Here is a 19,658-nt window from a genome sequence, read left to right as displayed (position 1 = left end):
TATATTTACTGCATGCCAGATATGTGTCAGTCATTGCAGTAAACATTAGGCATAAATAGTGAATAGAATTTAAATAGTCCCTGATTACACTTATAATCTACTGGGGGAAATGAACAGGTATAATAAAATAAATCTACTGGGAGAAATGAAGAAAAGGCAGCAGGAAGAAATCATTTTTTAAGTGTGGTAGGGGTTAAAAAAGAACAGGATGCTCTGAGTCAGAACAGTAAGAGGGGCAGTACTTTATACTACATGAGACGACCTCTCTGAGAGCGTCACTGAAAGATGCCAAGGAAAACATAAAGAACATTGCAAGCTGAGAGTACAATACAGCACAAAGGCCCTGAAGCAGAAGGGAACTCAGTGTTAAAGGCCTGAAAGGCAACCAGAAAGCAGGAGGAAACAGCAATAGGTTAGGCGGAGAGGGAAGTAAGGGCCAAGTCCAAAGATCCACGATAAGGGGGTTGGATCTCAATATAAAGAGCTAGGAAGGCAATGAAGGGCTTTAAGCCTTGGAGGAACATGACCATATTTGTCTTTTACAGATCACAGTGAAGAAGGCAGGACTGGGAGTAGAGAGAAGAGCTAGGAGGGCACTGCAACTGTCCAGCAAGAGATGATGGGAGCGTGAAGAAGGGTCAGGATGGCAGAGACAAAGAAAAATGAAGCAAATCAACATATACTGAGGGTGGAACTGACAAGACTACTGATTGATTTGATTGGAGAGGAGTGATGAAAGAGGAGTTATCAAGTTGTCAATCAGGTTTCTGGTTCAAATAACTAGATGGCTCATGCAATCACGGAGACTAGAAGAAAGAAAGAGACCAAATGAGACTAAGAAAATAAAAGTTTTAGTTAAGTTACATTTTTGAAGTCTATGAGCCACTCTAGTAGATTTATAGCCAAGTGGAAATATCAGGCTAAGGTGATAAGAATCTAGTGATCAGAAGGAAAAAAATTTAATTGGAACTATAAATTTGGAATTAGATATTTTAGATCATGGAATCTGAGACTCTCACCTACTAAAGACAGAAAAAACAAAGGTCCTCCTAATTTGGGTGTGAAACTAACCTTGAGACAAAGTAGAATGGTAAGTAGAATGGAGGTCAGGGGAATAGGGAATAGGTATTGTTTCATGGTCACGAAGTTTCGCTTTGGGAAGGTGAAAAAGTTCTGAACATGGATGGTGGTGACGGTTGCAAAACAGGGTGAATATACTTAATGCCACTTAAAAATGGTTAAAATAATCTTACGTAGTGTGACTTTAATAAAAAAATAAACTAAACCTCAAGAATTCCAACATTTAGACATTGGGTAGAACATGAGATGCTGAAAACACCAGGGAGGGAATGAGCTTCCAGAATGGTAGCAGACAATGAGGAAGTCATAGAGAACAAAGGGAAAACTCCAGACTAATCCCCACACAGGAGAGTTCCTTAAAGAAAGAAGAACTGAAAGCTCCTGAGAAATTAAGTCAAATGAAAGACTTCAAAGTATCCCTTGGAATTTTAAAACATCAGTGGAAGGGTAAGTGCAGGAGTTGGAGTGAGTTAAGAAGTAGAATATGATTAGATGACTTTTTTAAGAAGTTTTGACTCTGACAAAAAGCAGAAAAACAGGAGGGTGGCTGGAGAAGAATGTGATGCCAAGGGAGATATGACAGTTCTAAGGAGCCTACTCCAATGTCCACTTTCTCCCAATTAGAACCCTCAATTTTCAGCTGGGCACATGGACACCTAAATTAAGTACTCTGACTTCCTCGAAGACAGGGATGGCCAGAAAACTAAGTTCTGCCTAGGGATGCTAGGAGATTCTAGGGAATCCCATGATTCAATATGTTCTGTCCCTTCTTCCATCCAGCTCACTAGACTGCGGTTCCAACTTGGATTATGAAGATAAGGGCCATAAACTAGGAGTAGGAAAATGTGTAGGCAGAAGCACCTTGATTTGCTAAGTCTTTGGGAAGCACTGTCACCACACCAGGCCTGTACTATGAGACGTAATCTTCCAACTTATTAAATAGCAATCATTTGGGTTTGCTTTGATTTTCTGTTTCCATAGACAACTCTAACCTCAACTAACATAGGCAGTTTTTATCTTTAGTATGTGAGCCAACAGAACACAATTGTGTGAAATGGGGATGGTCCAACTAGAAAGCCTGACTCATGACAGAGGGGGGCAGGATCTAAAGAGAAAAGCATGAGAGAGATGCAAACCCAGCACAGCTAGAAAGATGAGACTAGGTAAGATGTAGGAGGAGTTCAATCATGCAGAGACTTGCAAAGTAGGATAAGGATTTTACTTTTTTATCTTAAGAGCACTGGGAAACTAGATATTTTTAATAGGTAAGTAATATAACCCAATGTGTATTTTTTTTCAAAGATCATTGACAGTAATTTGAAGAAAGGAATGAAGTGAGGGCCAAGACAGGTGGCAAGGAGACTAGGTAGAAAGTTGTTTTGACAATCCACCTGAAATACGGGGTTGGGCAAGATAATGATTATGGCCTATGGCAGAGTGAGTAAATGTGAAGACAGCACTGGCAGCACTTTGTATGTGTTATGCATGACAGATCAGGGACAGTAAGCAGTCAAGGATGACACCCAAGGTTACGACCTGGACAACACTGTGAATAGTGGTATAGCTCACTGAATTGGGGACTTGTGGAAAAGCTAAACACTTGGGTAAGTTCAATTTTTAACATTCTAATTTTTAAGTTCCTGAGACAACCAAGTGTAAATAAATATCCAGCAAGTAAAAGACTTGTTCTCACTAGCTTATTCATAATAGTGAAAAACAGGAAATAGCCAGGTGTCCATAAACAGGGAAACAGATTACCTGTGATGTGCAATGTAATCCAACTCACTATTAAAAAGGAACAAACTACTGATATATGAACGATAGGAGGAACCCCACAAACATAATGCTCAGTGAAAGAAGCCTTATACCATAAAGTACATACCACGTGTTTCCATTTGTATAATATTCTAGAACAATCATTGGTGAAAAAACTCAGAAAAGTGGTTGATACAGTAAATTGGGGGTGGATCTGGGAGAGGGGATAGGAGGAAACTGTTTCAAGTAATGGTAATGGCTTATATCTGCATAAGAGTTTGGGTTACACAGATGTACACATTTGTCAAAAAACAATGAATAGTACATTTACTTTAACAACGACAAAACACTCCAAATATTGAATGCTGATTACTGGTATGCATGGGGAAGGGGTGAAGTGTGCTGATGTCTGCTTGCTAGTCTGAAATGCAACAAAAAAATAAGATAGATTGATAAATAAATAGAAGGATAGATACATCCATATGAGATAAAGCAAATATAAAGAAGTAATTGTAAAATTTAATCAGTGGGTATGTGGTATTCCCTGAGTCTTACAACTTTTTTGTATTTTTATAATAAAATGTTAGAAAAGCTTTAAGTAACTAATCTGCACTTCTTTGAAAGCACTAACTAAAACTTAACAATAATAGATTCAAGCACACATCCTCCTCCTCCTTTTCCTTCACGTCTTCACTATTATTGTGAATCTATAAATGTTCACTACTATAGAATTCATAACCAATTCAATCACAAAGAAATATTATCATTTTAATACCATTTGAAATCATTACCAAGTATCTAAAATATGTACTTTGCAGAAAAATACTTAAATAGAAATATTTTACCACATTTTAAGCAATGAAACCATGATAATTCAGAATAAAGAAACGGGAAAATTTCAGCTAATACAGGGAAAATAATGGTCATTCTGAATCATGTAACATTTTAAGGTATACTGTTTTCTTACTTCCATACTTTGGTAGCTCTTTAGGACCCATTTAATAAGGAAATAACTATCACTGGCATACCAAATGTCACATTGTTATTCATTAATGTATTTTTAAATGTCTCCCTAGGAATACTGTTTATATCCTTAATTTCCACTATCAAACCCAAATTCTTTCCCTTAAAGAAAACCCCTATGTCTTTCTTAGCAAAAATTAGCAACTAAAATTACTTAAAATTATTAGAGACTTAGTTGCATTTTACTAAAAATTTATCCTCAAAGAATAAAGACAAATTGTCTTTTTTTTCCCCTTGAAATGAGGCCTACTGAGGGTGATTCAACCAAGGAAGTATTTTAGGAACTGGAATCCTGAGGAGTGAGGCAGAACTCATGGGAGAGCTGAGGGGAGTTGATGACATTCAGTAACTTCTAGAGCGAAGTTCTGGGAACTACCTGGGTCTGGTCTGAAACCACATGGAAGGACTGGGTTAAAAACAACAAGGTGGTTGCTGAGGCTAGGGGCTGGGATTGGATGGGCATGAGAGCCTGGATGGTTTCTAGAGGCAAGAGAAGCTCAAGACTGGGGTTTGTAGGTGGGCGTCTGAAGAAGTGTTCCAGAGGACAGTGACCATGATGATAAGAGGCCATAAAGAGCAGGCAGAGGTGGAAGAGCACAATGTCCATCCTGTGGCTGAACTGCACTCCCAGGTGCTGCTTCTGAGCCTTGTGTTCCTACTGGCCCTTGCTGATGCAGAGCATCCATTTAACTCTGCCTCCTTGTTACCAGGAACCCTCCCCACCAACTCCACTGGCTCCTTAGGGCCAGGCAGGCAGATAGGAATGAGACACAGGCCCTTACTTCCCCTCTGGGTTGCAGTGGGGCAGCATTTCTTTGGGCTGGTACAATGCAGAAACAAGCATTAGAGCCACCAACTCATGGGTGGTAGCTGGGTGGTAGCCAGGTGTGTAGCAGGGAGGTGATAAAAATGGTCTCCAGTTGGCTGATCTGCACCATCAGAGAAGAACACAGGGCAAAGGAGATACTGATGAGGGGGATGCCAATGTCTGGGAATAAGTCATTTGTCATAAGCAGAAAGACAGTGTAGTCCGGTAGCAGTGCTGTCTTGAATGGGGCATGATTCTCTTTCTGCTGGTAGGTAGAAGCTGAAGGCATGGATGACAGCCAGAAAGCCACTGGATACCAGAAGGATACCAGAAGCCTCATCATATATAGGCTGGGATGTGCCTTGATGGCTACCTGTTGAGATGAAAGAGCTGAAGGTGAGTGTGCAGGTCTGTTCATCAAAGGGTAAATGGAAAATAGTCCATATTACATTTGCTGATGACTCACACTGGTTTATCTAATCTGCTGCAACCTTCACAGGTGACATAAGCCATGTGACCTGTAGGTACCTAATCCACATCTATGAACTCAATGAAGATAACCGGAAGTCATAGCTCCTTAGTTGCCATGCTGAGCTTCCTGATGCCCCCATATTCCTCTGGATTCCACCTGATGAATGGATTGTACCAGACCATAATTAGCCACAGGAATTGTGTCATCAGTTAAAGCTATGCATCACCCACTTCCAGGATGTCAGACAGGGTGATGGAGATGTAGACATGAGTGGGGATCCTGTAGTTGATGGCTGGATGGAAACTTTTCTGTTAAACACTGCTTAGAAAATAATAGGGACTCCCCCCACTGCTGGTCAAAGCCTGAGTGATTGGTAGTAAAATGGTCTCCTCTTCCTTGAAGCAGCCAGTGGAGAATAAGGCAGAGGAGGAATCCTTTCCCATGCAGCCAATCTCTTTCCATCTTCCTTTCCTTGGCTCTTTTCTGGAGACACAGCAACAATACTGTTCTTAACAGACCACAGGCCACACCTTGAGCGCTGGCTCAAATTATCCCTTTAATTAAAGCTTATGAAATGATTTTTCAAAACCAACTACCAATTAAAAAGCTCAAAATCAACTCTCATTCATTTATTATTTTCAGGTGATACAGAGAGTTTCTAACATGGCAAGCACAACTATAGATACTACTATAAGAAAAGAGTTTTCACTTAGTAGCACAAGTGTTTGAATTACATATTCATATACACTATGCTTGGGATATTATGTTGCTCATTTTCAGTACACGAAGTCTTTAACATACAGTCTGGTGAATATTCTAAGACAAGTAGCTTTCCTTACTGTACATGCCATCAACTTAGACTTTAACTGTACAAAACATTTTTTAATGTTTATTTATTTTGAGAGAGAGAGAAAGCATGAACCAGGGAGAGGTACAGAGAGAAAGAGAGAAAGAGAGACAGAGAGAGAGAGAGAGAGAGAGGGAGGGAGGGAAAGAGAGAGAATCCCAGGCAGGCTCCTTGCTGCCAGTGTGGAGCCTAACATGTGGCTCCATCTCACAAACCATGAAATACCCAGGCAACCCTATACTAAACTTTTAAAATACCTTTTAGGGGCGCCTGGGTGGCTCAGTCGGTTAATTGTCCAACTTCGGCTCAGGTCATGATCTCACAGCCCTGTGTTGGGCTCTGTGCTGACAGCTCGGAGCCTGGAGCCTGCTTCGGATTCTGTATCTCCCTCTCTCTCTGCCCCTCTCCCACTCACATTCTGTCTCTGTATCTCTCAAAAATAAATAAACATTAAATATTTTTCAAAAATAAATAAAATACCTTTAAACGTCAAAAGAAAGGTATATTAATCTCTCAAGTAAACATTTAGATACTATGTCTTTTTCAGAGCCCCACTGTTAAAGGAAAAAAAGAAATAGCTAAATGAGCCTAACGTTGGTTCTAAGTCCTCAGTTTTTTTTTTAATTTAATTTTAATTCCAGTACAGGTAACATACAGTGTTATATTAGTTTCAGATGTACAATATAATGATTCAACAATTTCATACATACAACACCAAATGCTCATCACAAGTGCACTCCTTAATCCCCATCACCTATTTCTCTCAACACTCTACCCACCTCCCCTCTGGTGACCATCAGTTTGTTCTCTATAGTTAAAAGTCTGATTCTTGGTTTGTCTCTCTTTTTTTTTTTTTCTTTTGCTTGTTTGGTTTCTTAACTTCCACATATGAGTGAAATCATATGGTATTTGCCTTTGACTTATTTCACTTGGCATTATACTCTCTAGCTCCAACCACGTCCTTGAAAATGGCAAGTTTTCTTTTTTTGTTATGGCTGAATAATATTACATTTATCCATTCATCTATCAATGGACACTTTGGGCTGCTTCCATAATTTGGATATTGTAAATAATGCTGCTATAAATACAGTGGTGCATGTATCCCTCTGAATTCCAAGTTCTCAGTTTTTAAATTCTTCCCTGGCCTGATCAGAAAAAATATTGAACTAGGTACAGCCACAAGTTTTAGAGAGGGAAGAGAAATCTTGTTTTATAAGTTGCTGGGTTTTGCTTTGCACCCTGTAACCAGCCTAAAGCAAAATGCTTTCCATAAATGTGGTAAACAAACATCAAACTCCATTTCATCAATAAAACCAAGTTTTCCCAAATAAGAGAATGTCAACTCACTCCATCCATTTTAAACTGATGCAATCCTTGGAATGTGTGTTTGTTAAAAGGAAAAATGAAATGGTGTAAAGCTCAAATGTGACCAGTGGAATACGGGCTGTTATGCTAAAGGAAAATTTTGAGTTTTTCAACCAGGGTCAAACAGAAAGGTGAGATGCAGAACACTGTAAATTTATCTGGAAAAAAATTGAGTGGAAAGTGTAAGTTTTAAACATCACTGATATTTTCCTTTTCTTTTATAAGGTCATTCAAGTGAGCATCAAAGCTCACATAAGAAAAATTCACAGAGGAAAAGGCAAGGAAATGTCTTTGAGAATGCTCTTTGTATAAATTGGTATATCTGACCCAAGGCAATAATGCACTGATCAAAATCAGAGCATCTAAAGATAATGTAAAACTTCCACTTTTTCAAGCTAAAATGATTCAGGGAATCTTTTAAACCAAGTTTTACTCCCAGTCTGTACCCTGTACATTCTGTTAAAAAGTGAAAGACCATAAAATTTTCAATTCTGTGTTTACTGGCAAACTTATTATTTATTATGTTCACAAAAAAATTAATTTACAGCAAACCAAGATGATACAATGGGGAAAAAAGCCATTTATTGAGTACCTGGTATGCACCAGCACTTCATAAACACAAATATACATGAGCTCCACTTTCTCCATACAACCTTATAAAGCAGGCATGATCCCCATTTGACACTTGAAAAGCACATTTGGAGAGATTAAAGAACTTGCTTAGGATCACAAAGCTGAGTCTGGAGAGGCTTTTATTCCTGGCTCTACAATTAACTAGCTATATGTTCTTATCAGTATAAGTCACCTGACACTCATATGCAAAATAAAAGACAACTGAATATTTTAACTACATTAAAAGGTGATTTTGATCTTTTAGAGACTGGTAACAGATGGTCAGACTTCCTAATTTCCCTCTACCTCTACCCTTCCTTGTCTTTATCCAATTTTACTATTCCTCACTCATTCCACAAGAAGGTAGGGAAGGGAGTTGCCCTCCCTCTGCCCCCCCCCCAAAAAAAAGAGTACTTAAAAGTTTTGTTTTACTTAAATTTTTTTTTAGAGAAAGAGCACATGTGCGAGTGGGGAAGGGGCAGGGGAGAGGGAGAGAAAGAGAGAAGGAAAGGGAGAGAGAGAAAGAGAGAGAATCTCAAGCAGGCTCCACATTCAGTGTGGAGCCCAATGAGGGGCTCAGTCTCATGGCTGTGAGATCATGACCTGAGCTGAAATCAGGAGTTGGACACTTAACTGACCGAGCCACCCAAGCACCCCAAAAGTTTTGTTTTAGATACCTGATAACACATCTAACTTTTAAAGGAGAAAAATCTCATACAGAGAAGTTAAAACTAATTCCTAAAACTAGAGCATTAATGACTTTACCCTGTACTTTTTCATAATTACAGTGAACAAATGAGAACTGACTTCATAAAATTCCCTCAAATGCCTGACATCTTTGCTTAAAAATAAAAAAAAAATATTACTGTGCTCCCATAACAAGTGGTAAAGAACCATCATAGTAGCTAGTAAGAAACTGTGTGTCTAGACTAAATTTAAGTCATTCTTAACAAATTACCTTTTTTTTTACTTAAGTACAGTTGACACACAATGTTGCATTAGTTTCAGGTGTATGACACAGTGATTCCACAAATCTGTACATTTATGCTCTGCTCAGCACAAGTGTTAGCTACCATCTGTCACCATACAATGCTATTACGATACTACTTTACAAATTAGCTTTTAAAGGACTAGAAGGCCAAAGAGAGTTAAGTAATTCCTTCTATATCTTGTTTATAATCTACAGAGGTACAAACTCACAGCAATTAATTAGAAAGTAAAATTCTAGTTTGGTAAGTAATAATCTGTGCCTTCCTTGAAATTGACAAGCTGAACTGAACTGAGAATTTTCCATTGGCCCTAATCACAAACCTCTTGTTTATTATTGAAAAGTCAGAAAAAGCCATCACTTCCAATATATTTGTCAAAGGGGGTTATTTATTAAATACAGGAGAGAGATTAAACATGAGCAAATGCCTGAGATATTTTTACTATTTTATTAATTCCTTGCAAGGGGGTGCCTGGGTAGCTCAATGGGTTAACGATCTGACTCTTGATTTTGGGGCCCACATGATCTCACAGTTCATGAGATGGAGCCCCTCATTGGGCTCTGTGTTGACAGCATGGAGTCTGCTTGAAATTCTCTCTATCCCTCTCTCTCTGCCCTTCCCCAGCTCGTGCTCCCTTGTACATGCACTCCCTCTCTCTCTCAAAATAAATAAGCATTAAATTAATTAATTAATTAATTACAATAAAATTCCTTGCAGGGAATAAATCAAGGGAAAAATATAGGGAATAATTCGCCAGGTATTTAAGAGAGGAAGATGACAACATTAACATTTGAATGCCTACTATGTGACATGACAGGGAGGTTTTATGTAGGTTGCCTTGCTTAATCAGTCTATTTTTGTAATCCAGTACAGTTAACATACAGTGTTATACTAGATTCAGGTGTACAATAATCACACTCTAATTTAGTCCTAAAAAAGGTAGGAATCATATTGCATTCAACAGGTGAAGAAAGAGACTCAAAAACTAGGTAATTCGTTCAAGGTCACACAGCTAATAAATGCTGGTGTATTTCCAGCTCAAATATATTTGAATATATACTTAAATGAAAAGTCTAAGCTCTTTATACTACCCCTCCCCCCCCACCTTCTCTGTGCTTGGTCAGGGGTTTCAAAAACTAAAAAGTCACATTCAGCAACTTATTAAAATTTTAGTTTTGGCTGAAGAAAAAAGAACCATGTGATTATGATATACTATATCAACTGCTACACCAAAGGTATGAGAAGATAGCATATACAAGTTGTGCTTGTAGAAAAGGGTAAGCTGGACATTCAGATAAAGCTATTTAAGTAGAAAACATCTTAAATAAAAATATATTTTGCTAAATAAGAATATTCCTTAGATCAGAAGTGATAAGAAATAAATAAGTGAAGGCTAGAGTCAGCATTTGCCATAGAAATGTCTCTTACCTCATGGCCTATAGTGTGGATTTTAACAAACCAAGTTCAGAGAACAGAAAATAAATTTCACAACAGAAACACATAAAGCCCCACCCAGAGACTGAAATATAAATTCCCCCTTAGTGATCAACAGTAGAAATGAGTGTCTGGCTTTGCCTCAGTGGAATGAGAAAAAAGAAAAACGTCTCCTGAGAATTCCTAAATACAAGTCTATATTCATGCACTCTTGGTGACAGAATTAAAAAAATTTTAAAGCAATTTAAAAGTAGTGTTCAAAGAAGTCTCATGGATAAAATTCTAATGTACATGAGCTTACAATAAAAAAAAAAAAATCCCTACAGGTACAAGGGGAAAAGCCATGAGTAGTGATTTATTACAAGTATGTTGAAGGAACAAGATACTATCAAAACTAATCATGCAGATTTTAAAAATAATTAGTTATAAGGACAGGAACACTGAGTAAGTCCCTTTCCTAAAGCTCAGGTACATAAGACCTACCTAAACCTGAGGCTGGGGGAGAAGGGGGCATACCAATCCACCCTCCACCCACCAAGAACCTTGCACCAAGTAACAAGCAGCAGCAGCAGCAGCAGCAGCCCACTGCTGGTGAAGAAGCAAGAACATGGAGAGAGCTGGGGGCCCAGGTATGCAGTGTGGACTGAAAACCGAGGGTAGATTAGGAATGCTGAGAAACCCCTAATGCACTGAGACCTCCTACTAAGCTCAAGGTACTAGTAGTTTAATACTGGAGAAATCTGAAGTCTGTGTTGGCCTCAAAGTAACTATAGCAGCAACAAAATTCAAATCTAGCTCAACTACTGATAATACTGACACAAATGCCTATATCAACAGCCTTGAAGGAAAGACAGAATTGGCCATTTATGGGTATTATTTACCCCGTCTCTATTGTTCTTTAGGACACAAAACCTTATATTCAGTTAAAAAATTACTAAACACAAAAAGGGAAAATTAAACCATTGCTAACAGATGACCTGGTCAACAGAACCAGACTCCAATATGGCCCAGGTATTGTAAATAAAATAAGGGACATTTAAAATCATTATAAATATGATAAAAATCTAATTGAAAAAAAAAAAGATTAACATGTGCTTATGGTGGTGAGGGATTTACCAGAGAGATGAAAACTATGTAAAGGATCAAATAAAAATGCTTGAAATGCAGAACAAAGTCATAGACTGGGAAAAAAAAAATACTTACAAATCATATATCCAATAAAAGACTTGTATCCAAAACTCTTAATACTCAGTAAACAACCCAACAACATAGTAGCAAAATTTTGAACACTTAACAGAAGTCATAAGAATGGCCAATAGTCACATAAACAACTGTTCAACATCAATCTTCAAAAAAACATAAATCCATGATGAAAAACTGCTACATATCCACTAGAATGGCTAATCTTAAAAAGAAATTACCGAGTGCTGGAAAAGCTGTAAACAATGGTAATTCTCATACATTGCTGGTGGGAATCCAAAAAGAGCCACTTTCTGATTGAAATGAAACATATACTTCCCAAAGGAGCCAGCAATTCCATTCCAAGGCATTTACCCAAAGAAATGAAAATATTTGTCCACAGACCTGTATGTGGATTTCACAGCACATTCATTTATAATAGCTATAAAATGTAAACAATTCAAATGTTCATCCACTGGTGAATGACCAACAAGAAATACTCTAGTATATCTACACAACAGACTACTACTCAGAACCAAAGCAATAAACTATTGGTACACTCAACAACCTAGATGAATCCCAAAGATTTAGTCTAAGTTAAGACACAAAGGACTAAACACTGTGTGATTCTACTTATATGACATTCTGAAAAAAGCAAAACTGCAGCGAGAGAAACAGATCAGCGGCTGTCAGGTACTGGAAGTTTATGGGAAGGAAACTGTTCTTTTAATAAAAACTTATAAATTGCATTTTCAAGACGTGTAAATACAAATAAAAATATCTTTCATTTGTTTATTCAAAAAATATTTACTGAGCGCCCACAATGTAGCAGGCACTATTACAGACACTGTACCAAAAAAAGTTTCTTTCAGTTGCACAAGTATGAATTTTCAGAAGTGATGGGAACAAATGCAACAAAAACTCATTTAATACAAGTTTTCTACATGCTGATTGAATGTTGTCAGAACTCAATACTCCAGATTCTCACAAAATATCCTATATATTCGCATGCTAGTTTGTTACAAATTTATTAGGGTGAACCATATGAAACTGCAATGTAATCAACAAAACATTTCTTTCCTGTATTCCCATAGACAAGACCTAAGAAGCCAGGGGAGTCATCAGTGGTAATGTCACACCTTCTCCTCATTGTAATGCAAAGTACTAGCTTAGTTTCTGGTCAAAACACCTGATATTTTTGGTGAGTGTTTTTTGTTTTGTTTTGTTTTTTCACTTGTTAAGAACTTTCCCGACATCTGGACTGAAATGTGTTATTCATCTTGTAAACAGAGATGATTGCTATGGAGACTTAACTGACCTCTGGTTTCATGTTTCTGACATAAGAACTAAAAAGGACAACAAAATTACTCCCATTTTTAGTTAAAAGTCTTATACTTAGCTTCCTTATCATTAGTGGAAAACATGAAGTTTAATTCATTCTTAATTCAGGCATTTTAAAATAGACTATTCCTATGAAAAATAAATACACTTTCCAGAATCAAAAAATGACATGAAATACCATTTTGTTAAAGAATCTATTTTAGATAGTATAATTCATGCAGATAATTTCAGGAAAAAAATACAATTTTTGCACTTTAACACTATCTTCACTTTTTTTTATAACCCACTGGGACATTTATATCCTTTTGGTAGGATATTTTCATGACCTGCGATGATAGTATTCTGGCCTGTAGAGGGGCTAATAATTAATTCCAGAGTCACTGAAGTTTGCTTCAGACCCACTATATGACAGCTGCCACTCAGCATAAATGTACACACTATGGATGATGAGAGCTGCATGACCATCTGTGTCTCACAAAGGACCTCATTACAGAGAAAACAATGAACAGAAATTTAGAATGTAAGAGGTGGAACTTTTTACCCCTCATATTTCATAACAATTATTTATAATTCCAAAATATGAACTTTCTCAATGTTAAAAAGTATATTTCTCTACTTTTCCGATTTTTTTCAAACTCCACTCTAATTTTTATGTTTTTGCTTTCTTGATTTCAATCTTTCAAAACTCTAACAAATCAAAGTTACAGAATTTAATCTTTGGTCAAACGAATCATACTACAAAGCCTCATATTTAAAAATCCAAATCCTATCAGATTTTAAATCTGTATAAATTCAATAATACTTAATCCAATTTTTTAAGTAAGTGAATTTTTACTTGAAGTACTCAGTTACCCTCCAGCTGACTTCAGGTATTTTCCACTACGTAAGAGATTATCTAAGGTAAACCTGTGCCATATAACCTTTGCATAAATGAACTTGTACCAACAAATGAGCAAAATCTGAGCATGGCATACAAAGGTAACTCTATACCTTAATTTTAATTGTTTAAACCTAAACATTGTCGATAATAGCAACCAACTTAACAATCTTTAGAAAATGAAAAACAGATGAAAAGTCTTAGATCATCATGAATCACACAGCAATGGAATTTAGCTTTAGATCACTCCTAGGATTCTTCTAACTATAATGGGGTTTAGGCTTTGGTATTTACAATCTAAGCCAGTGGCTCCAGACTACTTCTCCCTTCAGATTTCCTGAAGGCAATGAGGTTAGGATAGGGGGTGCAATTAGGGTAGGGGTGCCTGACCTCTTTAAATGCCATATCTAAGCTCCAGGGAGAAGGAACAGGGAACCTCTTGATGACAATGCCCCTGAATTCGGTGAAGAAGCAGGAAGAAGCATGAGAGATTTCAGAAGCGAAAAAAAAAGTCCAAGATCAGTATGTGAGCCTTTTTAATGTCACACATTTGAAGAAAAGAATCTCCTCCTTAAAAAACCTGACAGTGCCAGGTTGCTACCAATATACCAGGTCATGTCATTTTAGAAACCACATCCTATTACCACTAAGGAAATTTAAAACATTAAAATAAAAATCCAGCTATCAATACCCCACTATAGTCTCACGATTAGTAAAAATTTACCTCTACTCCATGTATGGGAGAAATGGACAAATTATAAAAAGAGAAGCTGACAATAAATATATATTTGTTAAATCTCAAATACTTCATGAGGAAAGAATACATGGCTTGAAATTTAAAAAGACAATGCATGTAACATGTTAATACAGTGATCTTCAACTTACAGCACATTAAGTCACTTAGAAGGACCTTTTCTTTTTCCCTTCCCTTCTCCTCCTCCCTGGCGTGAAGATGAGAAAGACTTAGGAAATAGCACCATGATGGGAGGGGGTGCCATGAAGAGGCTTCTTGGGCAGCATGCCTGGCAGCTAAGGAAAGGGGTTAGGTGAGGGGAACACAAAGGTGGCAGAGGAAGGAGGATTCCTGAGTGATTGGAATATTGATTACATGAAGCAGAATTAATTAACTGGACAAAAAAGTAATATACTGAGGATAATGGGAGCCAGCTTTCTCAATTTCTGAAGAAGAGGGAAGGCTAGAAAAAGCACTGGAGGTACTGGGTTACAATTTGAATTATCAGAATAAACATATCTTTCTAAAGTTATACAGATACAGGTATAGAAATAGCACAGATATACATGTGTGTATTATGTATACACATATACATCTCCTAGTTCTGTTTGCTGAGAGGGTGTAGGAGCAATGACAGCACTGAGACCCAGATTGTAATTTTAGTTACCATAATCTACTCAAAAGAAGGAGGGTCAGGACAGGGAAGTAAAAGACAAGCCTGGAACATCTTGTCCCAATGCTCAAAGAATGATAGGAATGAGTCAAAAGCAAGCAAACAAACAAACAAAAACAGGAATCAATTAGGAAAGGCTCAAATCTAGGACAATTTTCAGTATCAAAATAATGAGATTATCAAATTATAATCCACTGAATAAAAGGGTAATTCATAAATCCATATTGATATGAATAAGCAAATGAATAAATAAATAGGGAAGAAAGTTCTTTCTTATAGAATATCAACTAATAGATGTGGATGAAACATTGAAAATAATTATCATTCAGTAACTATCATGGTAGTCTCAAAAAAAAAAAAAAAAAAAAGCCAGGTGGAGATTTGATGAAGAACAGGATATTGGCATAATATGGGAACATCTCACAAAATACTAGTTCAATAGAAAGGGGATAATGGTGATAATGGAGAAAGCACTGTTTACCAACTTGAGAAAGTGATCATATTTAATATTACTTACCAGTGGTGAAACAGATTGACACTATATGTTTCCTGATGTGATACACTGAAAAGAGCATGGTGCCATTCCTGCCAGGAAAGCATGGCCTGAATCTGGTCATGAGAAAACACTGGATGGTTCCAATTGAGGGTTGTACAGAATGAAAGGCCTTTCAAAGACATGAGAAACAGGGAAAAGACAGAGGAATAGATTCTAAACTGAAGAAGACTGACACACATGATATCTAAATTCAACACATATTCTTGCATATGGTCCTGGCCCAGGCAGGGAAAAAGAGACACTACTGGGGGCATTTGATGAAATTGGAATGGGATGTGTGGATTGCATGGTGGTTTTGTGTAACACTGATTTCCTGACAATAACAGACAATTGTCCACGCCTTCCCATCTTCTCTCACTGTGCTGTCTCTGGTAACAGTACCAACCTCCTCATTTAGGGGTGATGGAACATGTCAGAAAAAGCCTACACAGATTAACAGAAAAGGGGGAGAGTTAAATAAAATATTAATAATTGCGAATCTGAGTCATACGAATGCCAGAGCTCTGTGCAACATTTTTGGAAATCCAACACTATTTTAAAATAAAAACAACGGAGAGGAGAGGGAAGATGGCGGCGTAGGAGGACGGTGGGCTCACCGCACATCCTGCTGATCACTTAGATTCCACCTACACCTGCCTAAATAACCCAGAAAACCGCCAGAGGATTAGCAGAACGGAGTCTCCAGAGCCAAGCGCAGACGAGAGGCCCACGGAAGAGGGTAGGAAGGGTGGCGAGGCGGTGTGCGCTCTACGGACTGGCGGGAGGGAGCCGGGGCGGAGGGGCGGCTCGCCGGCCAAGCAGAGCCCCCGAGTCTGGCTGGCAAAAGCGGAGGGGCCTGACGGAATGTGTTCCGACAGCAAGCGCGACTTAGTGTCTGGGAGGTCATAAGTTAACAGCTCTACTCGGAAAGCGGGAAGGCTGGAGGACAAAGGGAGGGAGAGCTGCTGAGCCCCCGGACGACAGAGCTCAGTACGGTGGGGAACAAAGGCGCTCGCCAATGCCATCTCCCCCGCCCATCCCCCAGCCAAAATCCCAAAGGGAACCAGTTCCTGCCAGGGAACTTGCTCGCTCTGCGCAAACACCCAACTCTGTGCTCCTGCAGAGCCAAACCTCCAGCAGCAGATCTGACTCCCTCGCGGCCACAGGGCCCCTCCTGAAGTGGATCACCTAAGGAGAAGTGAGCTAAGCCTGCCCCTCCTGCCCCCGTGCCCCTTGCCTACCCACCCCAGCTAATATGCCAGATCCCCAGCACCACAAGCCTGGCAGTGTGCAAGTAGCCCAGACGGGCCACGCCACCCCACAGGGAATCCCGCCCCTAGGAGAGGGGAAGAGAAGGCACACACCAGTCTGACTGTGGCCCCAGCTGTGGGCTGGGGGCAAACATCAGGTCGGACTGCAGCCCCGCCCACCAACTCCAGTTATACACCACAGCACAGGGGAAGTGCCCTGCAGGTCCTCACCACTCCAGGGACTATCCAAAATGACCAAAGGGAAGAATTCCCCTCAAAAGAATCTCCAGGAAATAACAACAGCTAATGAACTGATCAAAAAGGATTTAAATAATATAACAGAAAGTGAATTTAGAATAATAGTCATAAAATTAATCGCTGGGCTTGAAAACAGTATAGAGGACAGCAGAGAATCTCTTGCTACAGAGATCAAGGGACTAAGGAACAGTCGCGAGGAGCTGAAAAGCGCTTTAAACGAAATGCAAAACAAAATGGAAACAACGACAGCTCGGATTGAAGAGGCAGAGGAGAGAATAGGTGAACTAGAAGATAAAGTTATGGAAAAAGAGGAAGCTGAGAGAAAAAGAGATTAAAAAAATCCAGGAGTATGAGGGGAAAATTAGAGAACTAAGTGATACACTAAAAAGAAATAATATACGCATAATTGGTATCCCAGAGGAGGAAGAGAGAGGGAAAGGGGCTGAAGGGGTACTTGAAGAAATTATAGCTGAGAACTTCCCTGAACTGGGGAAGGAAAAAGGCACTGAAATCCAAGAGGCACAGAGAACTCCCTTCAGACGTAACTTGAATCGATCTTCTGCATGACATATCATAGTGAAACTGGCAAAATACAAGGATAAAGAGAAAATTCTGAAAGCAGCAAGGGATAAACGTGCCCTCACATATAAAGGGAGACCTATAAGACTCGTGACTGATCTCTCTTTGAAACTTGGCAGGCCAGAAAGGATTGGCACGATATCTTCAGTGTGCTAAACAGAAAAAATATGCAGCCGAGAATCCTTTATCCAGCAAGTCTGTCATTTAGAATAGAAGGAGAGATAAAGGTCTTCCCAAACAAACAAAAACTGAAGGAATTCATCACCACTAAACCAGCCCTACAAGAGATCCTAAGGGGGATCCTGTGAGACAAAGTACCAGAGACATCACTACAAGCATAAAACATACAAACATCACAATGACTCTAAACCCATATCTTTCTATAATAACACTGAATGTAAATGGATTAAATGCGCCAAACAAAAGACATAGGGTATCAGAATGGATAAAAAAACAAGACCCATCTATTTGCTGTCTACAAGAGACTCATTTTAGATCTGAGGACACCTTCAGATTGAGAGTGAGGGGATGGAGAACTATTTATCATGCTACTGGAAGCCGAAAGAAAGCTGGAGTAGCCATACTTACATCAGACAAACTAGACTTTAAATTAAAGGCTGTAACAAGAGATGAAGAAGGGCATTATATAATAATTACAGGGTCTATTCATCAGGAAGAGCTAACAATTATAAATGTCTATGCGCCGAACACCAGAGCCCCAAATATATAAAACAATTACTCATAAACATAAGCAACCTTATTGATAAGAATGTGGTAACTGCAGGGGACTTTAACACCCCACTTACAGAAATGGATAGATCATCTAGACACACGGTCAATAAAGAAACAAGGGCCCTGAATGATACATTGGATCAGCTGGACTTGACGGATATATTTAGAACTCTGCATCCCAAAGCAACAGAATATACTTTCTTCTCAAGTGCACATGGAACATTCTCCAAGATAGATCACATACTGGGTCACAAAACAGCCCTTCATAAGTTTACAAGAATTGAAATTATACCATGCATACTTTCAGACCACAATGCTATGAAGCTTGAAATCAACCACAGGAAAAAGTCTGGAAAACCTCCAAAAGCATGGAGGTTAAAGAACACCCTACTAACGAATGAGTGGGTCAACCAGGCAATTAGAGAAGAAATTAAAAAATATATGGAAACAAACAAAAATGAAAATACAACAATCCAAATGCTTTGGGACGCAGCGAAGGCAGTCCTGAGAGGAAAATACATTGCAATCCAGGCCTATCTCAAGAAACAGGAAAAATCCCAAATACAAAATCAGACAGCACACCTAAAGGAAATAGAAGCAGAACAGCAAAGGCAGCCTAAACCCAGCAGAAGAAGAGAAATCATAAAGATCAGAGCAGAAATAAACAATATAGAATCTAAAAAAACTGTAGAGCAGATCAACGAAACCAAGAGTTGGTTTTTTGAAAAAATAAACAAAATTGACAAACCTCTAGCCAGGCTTCTCAAAAAGAAAAGGGAGATGACCCAAATAGATAAAATCATGAATGAAAATGGAATTATTACAACCAATCCCTCAGAGATACAAACAATTATCAGGGAATACTATGAAAAATTATATGCCAACAAATTGGACAACCTGGAAGAAATGGACAAATTCCTAAACACCCACACTCTTCCAAAACTCAATCAGGAGGAAATAGAAAGCTTGAACAGACCCATTACCAGCGAAGAAATTGAATCAGTTATCAAAAATCTCCCAACAAATAAGAGTCCAGGACCAGATGGCTTCCCAGGGGAGTTCTACCAGACGTTTAAAGCAGAGATAATACCTATCCTTCTCAAGCTATTCCAAGAA

The 19,658-nt window shown here is 38.6% G+C and overlaps 1 protein-coding gene and 1 pseudogene across 4 annotated transcripts in view; both read right to left on the bottom strand.

Moving 5' to 3' along the window:
* Positions 1-19,658, bottom strand: part of BICC1 (BicC family RNA binding protein 1) — a 289,154-nt gene that overhangs the window by 127,552 nt on the left and 141,944 nt on the right. The gene's annotated exons all lie outside the window — the stretch shown is intronic.
* On the bottom strand, positions 3,706-6,097 carry LOC109258867 (5-hydroxytryptamine receptor 3C-like; annotated as a pseudogene).

Source organism: Panthera pardus, unplaced genomic scaffold, assembly GCF_024362965.1.
Source record: "Panthera pardus isolate Hobbes unplaced genomic scaffold, ASM2436296v1 HiC_scaffold_22, whole genome shotgun sequence".
In the NCBI taxonomy this organism is placed as follows: Eukaryota; Metazoa; Chordata; class Mammalia; order Carnivora; family Felidae; genus Panthera; species Panthera pardus.
The sequence above is the reverse complement of the archived record's forward strand: the minus strand, read 5'-3'. Positions and strand labels throughout refer to the sequence as shown.